The sequence below is a fragment of the Malus domestica genome, chromosome 15, assembly GCF_042453785.1.
Source record: "Malus domestica chromosome 15, GDT2T_hap1".
Classification (NCBI taxonomy): Eukaryota; Viridiplantae; Streptophyta; class Magnoliopsida; order Rosales; family Rosaceae; genus Malus; species Malus domestica.
Window position 1 is genome coordinate 28,408,414 of NC_091675.1, and position 11,729 is coordinate 28,420,142.

Sequence of the window (11,729 nt, forward strand, 5' to 3'; positions counted from 1 at the left end):
TTGCATGACTATAGCTTTGATATTATTTGATAACATGCTTCCGTTGCTTATGTATATTCATTTTGAATTGTATATGCATGCTAGTCATTAGAAATCCCACATGAATCTCATAGATTTCCCTTCATGAACCATGTTCTAGCATCACCTGTGAGAGAAAAAGGGAAAAGCTTTAGGCGAATGAACTCATCGGAGACGCCTTTAATATTATGTGTCCCACAAATATCCAGAAAATTATCTACATGTTCACTAGCATCTTAATTCTCATCACCATAAAACTTGGGTAACATGTTAATAACATAATCTTTGATCTCATAAGAAGAAGTAGCATCAAGTTCAGGATAAACTATGCATGATTGTTGAGAAGAAAATTGCAGCATAAAGAAACCTTGAATGGTTCGAGGAACACCATCGTTATTGCCGTTCGCAGCCATCTCTTCTTGTTCGTGCTTCTCCTTTGCCTTCTCTTATCTTTGTTCCTTGCGAATTTGCCTAAGATTTTGTTCAATCTTTGGTTCAATTCCACACGCGGACTTTTTGAGGAATGAGTATTGATCATTCACCTACAATGAACCAAAGAATGATATCAATAATATGCTTGCGAATGCGCTACAGAAGAACTGATGATGATTAATACAAACAACGATTAATTTAAGTGAACACAAAGGAAACATAAACCAGAGAAGTCCAATTCCTAATTACTCACGGATTACACCACAAACAAAAGACTCCAACTAGCTAAAGGAGAATGAAAAGACTCGGACAAATTAGTGAGAAACTGATGTTGGTTAATGGTGGAAACAAAACTCCAATTGGAAAACTAGAAGATTCGGGGTAGTATAGGAGAATGAAAAGACAAAAGAAGGTATCCTACTAGAATATAATCACCAAACACTAATAGACATACAAGGAAAAGTCTAATTGACAATTCAACGATTTATGCAAACAACAATTTACATACATATATATATATATATTATAATTGTTATAATATGGAAACAAACAAGATAAAGAACAGAAACACATGTAAAAATAAAATAAAATAAAATAAGATAAAAAAATCAATTAAGTAAAGTGTAATCAACAAGTAGAGTTGGGATTAAGGGGCAATCCTCGGCAATGGCACCAAAAACTTGATGTACATTTAAACTAGCCCAAAACATAGATTAATTTAAACCAAATTAAACTTGCAAGCGCACAAATCAATTGTAGAAATAAATGCAAATACAAGGTCGATCCCACAGAGATTGCGTTTAATACCAATTCAACCAGTTGATTACGTGAAATTTAACTAGGAAACGAATGATTGGTGAATTGATTACGAAAAATAATTAAAACTTGAACTTAAAATTAAACCAGAAATACGAATAACGAAAACGCACAATGAATGCAAGTTTAAAAGAAATTAATGTGATGAAAGCCTAAGGTCATGAATCCACCAATAACAATCCTATTTCCTTTTCTTCAAGTTGATTACTCTCCAATTACCATGCCAATATTTAAGGTTGTTCTTTCTAAAATATGAATGAATCCATGGTCAGACATCAACTCGTGTGTCTATACGTGACAACTATATCCTATTGGTTAGGCATAAAGTTAAACACATAAAAACCCATTAAGCACTGACGAATTATGTAAACCAAGTGGGACTAGTTTGGTATTGGTCATCCTCATTAGTTTGTCTACTCTTCTTAATCTTAGTTCCAATAAACCTAATTGATTGGCCATCCTCTTAGATTTATCTAATTATCTAGAAACAAGTTCACAATGATGGCCAGTCACAAGAACGTTCGAAACTAGAATAGATTAAGCACAAGGATTAAGAACTAAACCTTAGAAAAGTAGTTTAGTTACACATGGTCATAATAAAAATCACAAAAGAAGTCATGGAAAAAGATAAAACTCGAAAAAGAATGGTAAGAGCAAGCTAAACTATCCGCCTTCCCTTTGGATGAATTTTGTGTGTATTCCATTTTCCCCCTCTTAAGATAGCCTAGAGTACTCTATTTATTCTAATAAAATCATAAAAAGTCTGATAAAAAAGCTCTCCTAAAAGAGAACAAATTCATAAATAATCAATGAGAGAAACTAGGAAAGAATCCTTCTTGACTTGGGAAACGCGGCATTAGAATTGCACGCCAAATTTGAGGTTGATTTCTCTTCTGGAAAATTCTGTAAAAATATGAGAAACATAGCTTTACCTTTTATCTTTCCAAGCATATATCGCACGCCACTAGGAAAAATTGGAAAAGCCTTCAAATCCTCATTATCCTACAGCTGCGTGATTTTAACAGGAAAGTTACTTCTGCAGGATTAACTTTGAAGACTGAAATGTTTGGCTCCATGAAATATTATGAAATTTGGATACAATGATCTTCCACGTCTTAGCTTCCTTTTCCAATTGGTGTTGCATCAAAACTCCTCTAGAAAGTCGAATTATCACCAAAAACGTCCTTAACAAAACTTTGGGATAATTAACCTGAAAATGTGATAAATAATGCACCTATCAGCCACTAGGTGGAATTCAACCCCATTGTGCAATTTTAACTAGTTAAAATTGTTTATGTCTAAGAGTCTAATCTTCGATAGGGGTGGTATCCCCTTGAAAGTCAGAAACCTTTATCTTTGTAGTCTCTAGTTCGTCCACTTGCACGAAGTTTCATTCAAACTTCTTACGACGAGAATGATATTCAGCTACAACTTTTTGGGTAGCTTAGCAAACACGGGACCAATGGTCCTTTGAACCACAGCAATAACGCATATCCACATCCATGGTTTCAGGTGCTTTGTGCTTATTCTTGAAGTTTGTGGCCTTAGGAGCGTGGTTGGGGTGCTTTTGGGCTTTGTTTCCTCCCTTGGATGGGCCTTGACTCTGTCTACGGAGACCTCAAAGTTGAACATAGATTGAAAAAATTCAATCATTCTAACAAAACCCTAGAAATTCAAATCGGGTTTTTAGAAAAATTCTGATGAATCTCTGTCCAATTTCGATGTGGGACGATTTTTGGTCATCAGCGACGTGAACGAAACGTTCAGGGTGGTGCCCATGGTCGATATGGACAAGGACACCGTCGATGGTGTCAGGTTTTCTAGGTTTCCACCTGGAGCTCTCGGCTCCGGCACAGCTAAGCCACAAGCTGCAGGTTTGGGTGAGCGCTCGAGGTCATGGGTTCGAAGAACCTAGACCATGGTTTCTGATTTCTTTTGTTTCCCTTTTTTTCGACTTAATTCATATATAATTCAATTTGATGCATATGCAATTCAATAATTTTAATGCATGTACATATATTTCATGGCAAATATCAAATTCACATAATTCAACAATTATGAATAAATGCATACACAATTTATGCAGAATCTAAAATTCGAAAAACGTTAAGTTGGGTCATTCATTATGGTGAATGTTCATGCAATCAGGGCTGCAAAAATATCGAGATAAAAACCATTATTTTGAAAAAACATGATTGCGTGATGATATGGATGAACTGGTTTGATGCAGAAAATGTCCTCGTCAAATTCCTATGCCCAGCGGTATGAGTGTGCTGATAACGTGTTGTAACCTATTTTATCTGATAAGGGGAAGGGGGCTGACGGCAAGGAGAAGAGAGATTTGAGAGAGATGTGTTTGTAGAATTATAGGGGAATATGTGTGTGTTATCCCTCCTACATAGTGCCTTTATTTATAGTAGTAAAGGAGAGAAGAAATTCCTTCATCCCCAAGGAATACAAGTTGCAATGGGAAAAGGATAACTAAATCAAATCTAATATAGGATTTACACAATCACACTTAAACTAGAAAAATTTACAACAATAGGGTCTATAATTTGGTTGTTTTTTTTCCTTCAAATTTCCCTTGGTAGGGATGGAAAGAAATCAAAACATTGGATATGATGTGGTAAGTTTGCCTCGGATGCCACGGAAGGAAAATGCTAAAAATTCATATTTTTAGGCCATAATTACAAACCACCTTATAAGAAAATTGATGTGGAATGCCATTTCACTTACTCTTTTTGGTGATGAAATTTAAGATTACTAGTAAATTTTAATATAACGGAAATTGAAATGATGGAATTTATTTTCTAGAGCTTATGAATTTTTTTGTTTGGTTAACCTAAAATAACAATGAAACTTGAATACAAAATTTGTTATTTTTAAACTCTCACTCTTATAAATTTGCAAGTAACACCTATTTACATCGAATTTAAACTTGAGAATTGGAGGTCTCAAATTTCAAGTTTTCTTTCCACGCTAAAATTCTAAATTTCCATGTTTATGAGTTCGAACAAGGGAATTGATACATATCAATTTATAATTTCTGACTTTGGTTAAAATTTCAAGTTTATTTCTCTCATCCAAACATAATGTTAATGAAATCTAGGTGTACAACAACAACAACAACAACAACAACAAAGCCTTTTCTCACTAAGTGGGGTCGGCTATATGAATCCTAGAACGCCATTGCGCTCGGTTTTGTGTCATGTCCTCTGTTAGATCCAAGTACTCAAGTCTTTTCTTAGGGTCTCTTCCAAAGTTTTCCTAGGTCTTCCTCTACCCCTTCGGCCCTGAACCTCTGTCCCGTAGTCACATTTTCGAACCGGAGCGTCAGTAGGCCTTCTTTGCACATGTCCAAACCACCGGAACCGATTTTCTCTCATATTTCCTTCAATTTTGGCTACTCCTACTTTACCTCGGATATCCTCATTCCCAATCTTATCCTTTCTCGTGTGCCCATATATCCCATGAAGCGTCCTCATCTCCGCCACACCCATTTTGTGTACGTGTTGATGCTTCACCGCCCAACATTCTGTGCCATACAACATCGCTGGCCTTATTGCCGTCCTATAAAATTTTCCCTTGAGCTTCAGTGGCCTACGATGGTCACACAACACTCCGGATGCACTCTTACACTTCATCCATCCAGCTTGTATTCTATGGTTGAGATCTCCATCTAATTCTCCGTTCTCTTGCAAGATAGATCCTAGGTAGCGAAAACGGTCACTTTTTGTGATCTTCGCTAGATTGCTCCGGTCATTAGTTTGGATAAGTATATAGATGGATAGAGATAGGAAAGCAAACACAAGATGTACGTGGTTCACCCAGATTGGCTACGTCCACGGAATAGAGGAGTTCTCATTAATTGTGAAGGGTTTACACAAGTACATAGGTTCAAGCTCTCCTTTAGTGAGTACAAGTGAATGATTTAGTACAAATGACATTAGGAAATATTGTGAGAGAATGATCTCGTAACCACGAAACTTCTAAGTACCGGAGTGTGGTATCGTCTTGACTTGCCTTATCTGTCTCATAGGTAGATGTGGCATCTTCTCTGGAAGTACTCTTCCTCTATCCAAGGGTGGTATCTGTAACTGGTGGAGATGCACAAGGTAATGTATCAATTTCACTTGAAGCTTACTTGTACTTTCAGGCTTGGTCAAGCGCGATACAAACCTTGTAGTAGGAGTCCCCCAAGTCGCCGAGCTAGGGGATCTGCTGAAAGAGGTGACAGACAAGATAAGCAATCAGAGCTCCGGCTGATTGTTCACATTCTCCCTATCTTACAGGCAGCATTAAGGATAAAGAGAAGAAAAATGAGAAGAGATGATATGGGATACTTTTGCTTTTGAAGAAGTAACTTTCCACAAGCTTATTCTTGAACTGGGCTAGAGCGTTTTCTGGTTTCCTCCAGAGTATAAGGCTGACTGAAGAATTTGAGGGTCAAAACAAGTCCATCAAATCTAGAGTACGTTTGACCCTGCTGATATGGGATACTTTTGCTTTTGACAGAGTAGTGGATGTATCGGCACGTGTGCTGTTACGCTTGTCTCCACATGCTTCCTTGTATCCTTCTCACTTACCCTATCTGTTCCTCAGGCAGATGCGGTATCTTCCCTGGAAGCATAAGATGTTGAAGATGAGTACTCGAGAGCAATGCCAGGTAAGTAATCAGGTAAAGGGTTCCAGGCAGTCAGTTCCTAGCTAGAAGCTTGATTCCAAGTGCTGACTAATTGCTCTCTTTCTCCTTGTCTTGCAGGTAAGTACAAGGCCAAAGGAAAAGACAGGGAAAAAGCATGATATGGGATACTCTTACTTTTAACCCTGATGATATGAGATATTCTTGCTCTAGTATAGCTTGTTTACAGAGGTATTATCGGGGGGGAAAGAAAGCTGAATATTTCGAAAGGCTTCGTTGGGAGTGCCCTCTCAGATAAGAGGAAGGGTTGAGCATTTTTGCAGGTCTGCCTGTCCGTTGGGGATGGAGGTCGACATATAAAGGAGTCTCCCTAACATCAAGTAATAATGGTATTCCTTTACCCTGCTTGGTCATAGCACGGTAGTAGGAGCTGCCAACTTCACATGTTTTAACTCTGTCAGAGCACTTTGAAAAAGTGGTCTATGGTATCTGGAAAGCTGATGTTGCATGTGAAGATTACAGACAAGCTTTATCCAAGGAGATCCAGCTCTTGAAGTTGGGAAAGTGGTGCCTCTTCGGTTTTTGAACAAGCAATCCTGTCGGGGATCTGGCTCTCGAGATTCGGAGAACGATGCCTCTTCGATTTTTGAGAAAGCAATCCTGCTGGGGGTCTGGCTCTCGAGATTCGGGGAGCGGTGTCTCTTCGATTTTTTAGAAAGTAATCATGTTGGGAGTCTGGCTCTCGAGATTCGGAAGGCGGTGCCTCTTCGATTTTGGAGCAAGCAATCTTGTTGGGAGTGTTTTCTCGAATGTGAGTAAAGGTTGGGCATGTTTGTTATTCTACCTTGCCACGAAGCACAGAGGTTGACACACAGGGACTTTCCAATTATCCAGCAGTGGTACTGTTCCTTTACCCTCTCTTCGATTTTTGAGAAAGTAATCATGTTGGGAGTCTGGCTCTCGAGATTCGGAGGGCGGTGCCTCTTCGATTTTGGAGCAAGCAATCTTGTTGGGAGTGTTTTCTCGAATGTGAGTAAAGGTTGGGCATGTTTGCTAGTCTACCTTGCCACGAAGCACAGAGGTTGACACATGATAGGAGCATATTTATGCGACTTAGTTGGCTTGTTCTTGTGCATTTATGTCGTGTTTCCTTAGTTATTTTAATGTTTAAAGTCATTTTCGTGTGTTTTCAAATTTTATGGACAAAGTAGGCAAGAAGATGCATTTTGGAGCATTTTGGAGCAAAATAGAGCTTGGAATGCATGTCACATATTTGGGCCAAAGTGGATGGACGAATTTGAGAACTAAAGAGGCCAAGAATGTGAAGAATTATGGTCCAAAAGATGAAGAACTCAGCCCAAAAATTTGTCACCCCAACTTGCCTTCATTGCCATGCAAAATAACATAGAATTCCCTTTGGATTCCCATGCCATGCTTGATCACTCTTGTCCCCTACATAATTTCTGATTTCATGCTTCAATTCATTTAATTATTACACTTAATTGCTTGATACCTCTTGTTCCCTTCACCCACAAAATTTTATACAACTTTCACAACCATAACATGCACCAATTGATGCTCCATCATTCACATTTGGAATCCCATGCCTTGTGTACCACATGTTGCTGCACCTTTGACCCATTTATTGACACATTTTCACCTCCCTTTCCATCTCTATGCAATGTACACAATCATTCATACCCCCTAGCTTCAAGACCACTCCATTTTACCCTTCACACTTTGCATCATCACTTCATTTTCACCCTTGGACCATTGCACACCACATACACTCTTTGCCATGCATTCTCCCTAGCCTAACCTGATTCTCTAAGGTTTTTGGGGCCTATATATACATGTTTACACCCCTTGGCAAAGGGTTCACACTCTCATATTCACCATTCATCACAGAAATTCGTCCATACTCACCCTAGGTAGCAAAACACCCCAAAAACACCATTCTAGTGCCTTGAAAACATAACAGCCACTCCACCTTCTTCCACCCTCTTTGCCTAATTCTCCACCACCCTCCAACCCTCAAACACTCCTCCACACTTACCCTAAACCTTTCCATACCATTCCCCATCCATTCTACATCATAAAACTACCCAAAAATCCGTCCACAAAGCAATCTGCCGCAAGCAAGCAAAGGAGAATTCTTGGATGCACTTGCTACCCAAGTTGGAGCATTTTAGGTGTTTTCTTTCCTTTGATTTTAATGTCTAATTTTATGTATCTTTGCTTTGTGAGTATGAGGAACTAAACCCCTCTTAGTTAGGGGGTGATTCGAAACCATGTTCATACTTGCAATATGATTTGATTACATCCAGTTGTGATTCATAAGTTGTGAATTCAATTTACTTATCCGATCGTATAAAAAATGATTTGTGTATGTTGGTTGTGAGTGCACGCTTAATTTTCATGCATGAATTTAACGCTAGAATATAAGGGAGTTTCACCTAATCGTTATGAACTTATATTCACAAGTAGTGAAGGTTGCTAGTCACAATCACGTTAAGTAAATTCTTGGCATAAGTTTCATGCAAATCATAGTAACGAGTGCCTCGTCAATGCTTATGTTTTTCATAGAACTTAATGATTCTTGCTTGTATCTCTATTATGCAATTCATGTAGGGAACTTGAAGGGAATGTTTTGGGTTGTCGTATGCAATCATCCAACCCAATAACTTGTGGAAAAACTGAGGGTTAATTAGTGCAATTCACGGTTAATTTGGGGCGTTGAGTATTCATAGCTTATCGAAAAGCAACTGGAAATCGTTTTGTATGCAAGTGTGACATGTGTGGAGAAGAACCTCCTAGCTAGCCTTCCATCCATAAGTTTCATTCAAATTCATTTTACAATCTGTTTTGATTCACTTAAATTTGTCTAAGAATTTGTTTACTTTGTTCTTGTCTTAATTTAATTATTTTCGTCCAAAATCAACCCCATCTTATTTCTTTGAGTCCTATTAATTAGAACTTGTCTTAGATTATGTTTTTAAGTGTTTTAGTTCATTAGAAAACCAAAATTCGTCCAAGTTTGTGTTAGAGTCCCAAAACTGCCCAGATTGTGTGTTTAAGGTAGTTTTGAGTGTTTAAGGGCTGTTTTGAGTTTTTTGGTTTGTTTTAGTGTTTTAAAGTATAGTTTTGCATTCTTTAAGTCTAGTTAGTGTTTTAAACTTTGTTTTTACGTATTCAAGTTAGTTTCCAAGTGATTTAGCAATCCCTCCTAATCCCCGGCCTAGAACGATCCCTACTTACATACTTTACTACAATTGATAAAAAGAGGGTTTAATTTGTGTGCTTATATATTTCGCATCAACACACCGGGACTTTCCAATTATCCAGCAGTGGTATTGTTCCTTTACCCTTGTGGGTAATAATATGGTACCTAGACCTTCAAAATTTATGTGTCTAAACTTTGTTAGTGTTGTTTCTTTGCTATTCTTTTACCCTTCTTGGTCAGAGCGATGTAGTGGGAGCTGCAAGCTTCACGTGTCTCAACTTTGTCAGAGAACTTTGGCAAAGTTATCTGTGGTACCCATGAGCTACTGTTGCGTGTGGGAAGTGGGTGATTGAACAGTACGATTCATGTGTTTTCTACTTCGCCAGAAATCTTCGACAGAATGCCCATAATTTCCGCAAAGCTGAGTGTGCGTGTGACAGGTGCTGAAAAAGCTGGAAAAGTAGGTGCCTCTTCGATTTCTGAGATCGGCCCTCGTGGTCTCTAAGCAGCCCAGCTTTTGTGAAAGCAAGCCTCTTCGATTTTTGAGATCGGCATTCATGGTCTTTGAGCAGCCCAGCTTTTGAGAAAGCAAACGCCTCTTCGATTTCTGAGATCGACCTTCGTGGTCTCTGAGCAGCCCAGCTTTTGAGAAAGCAAACGCCTCTTCGATTTCTGAGCAGGCGCCTCTTCGATTTCTGAAGCTTCGTCGAGTGCAGATTTTTATAGGGGCCGACATTAAGTTCCAAAGCACACTTGAATATCCACCAGTAGAAGCTCAATTCTTGCACTTCTAAGATATTGATTTGTCCGACCTCTTCTCTCTTCAACACCTTTGAAAATGTCTGGCCCCTCCGACCGTCGTTTTCACTTGAACCTTATTGAAGAGGTAGCCCCGCCTTTTCCAGACAACATATGGCGCTCATCCTTCGTCTCCCCTACTGGTCCTCTTACCGTTCGGGATTCCGTGATGAAGAATGATATGACTGCTGCGGTAGTGGCCAGGAACCTTCTCACTCCCAAAGATAACAGACTACTTTCCAAACGGTCTGTTGAGTTGGCTGTTAAGGATTCTCTGGCTCTCAGTGTTCAGTGTGCAGGTTCTGTGTCTAATATGGCCCAACGCCTATTTGTTCGAACCCGCCAAGTTGAATCATTGACGGCTGAAGTGATGAGTCTCAAACAGGAGATTAGAGGGCTCAAGCATGAGAATAAACAGTTGCACCGGCTCGCACATGACTATGCTACAAACATGAAGAGGAAGCTTGACCAGATGAAGGAATCTGATGGTCAGGTTTTACTTGATCATTAGAGATTTGTGGGTTTGTTCCAAAGGCAGTTATTGCCTTTGTCTTCTGGGGCTGTACCGCATAATGAAGCTCCAAATGATCAACCTCTTATGCCTCCTCCTTCTAGGGTTCTGTCCAGTACTGAGGCTCCGAATGATCCCCCTCCGGTGCCTTCTCTTTCTGGGGCTCTACCGACTGCTAAGACTTCTCCTAAGCGACCTTTGTGAAAGCTCCCTCTTATTTGTTTATTTTGACTCAATTATATGTACATATTTGTAACTTATCGGGGATATCAATAAATAAGCTTTCCTTCATTTCAACGTATTGTGTTAAATACACCAAAGCCTTCTTCGCTAAGTTCTTTGAATTTTCTTTTGTTGAAGCTTGTATGTTGAAGCTTTGTGAGTGGAGCATGTAGGTTGAGGTAGTGTTCCCTTAATTTCCCGAGTGAGGAAAACTTCTCGGTTGGAGACTTGAAAAATCCAAGTCACTGAGTGGGATCGGCTATATGAATCTTAAAACGCCATTGTGTTCTGTCCTTTGTCATGTCCTCCGTTAGATCCAAGTACTCTAAGTCTTTTCTTAGGGTCTCTTCCAAAGTTTTCCTAGGTCTTCCTCTGCCCCTTCGGCCCTGAACCTCTGTCCCATAGTCGCATCTTCTAATCGGAGCGTCAGTAGGCCTTCTTTGCACATGTCCAAACCACCGTAACCGATTTTCTCTCATCTTTCCTTCAATTTCAGCTACTCCTACTTTACCCCGGATATCCTCATACATAATCTTATCCTTTCTCGTGTGCCCACACATCCAACGAATCATCCTCATCTCCGCTACACCCATTTTGTGTACGTGTTGATGCTTCACCGCCCAACATTCTGTGCCATACAGCATCGCCGGCCTTATTGCCGTCTTATAAAATTTTCTCTTGAGCTTCAGTGGCATACGGCGGTCACACAACACGCCGGATGCACTCTTCCACTTCATCCATCCAGCTTGTATTCTATGGTTGAGATCTCCATCTAATTCTCCGTTCTTTTGCAAGATAAATCCTAGGCAAGGAAGAAAATATCGGTAATATCGGAAATATCGGTAGTCCGAAAACACGGAAATATCGATGGAAATATCGGGATAATATCGATATCGATAAAAATTACATGGAAACCACGGAAATTGTAAGAAAAACTTGGAAATTTTTAATGAAACTTTGTAGGATGTTTATTTAGTCAATTATCTATTAGTTTATCACAAAAAATTGGAAGGAAATGCATTGCATGATGGATTTAACTGATTTAAGTTGATTATATAGCGAGCTGG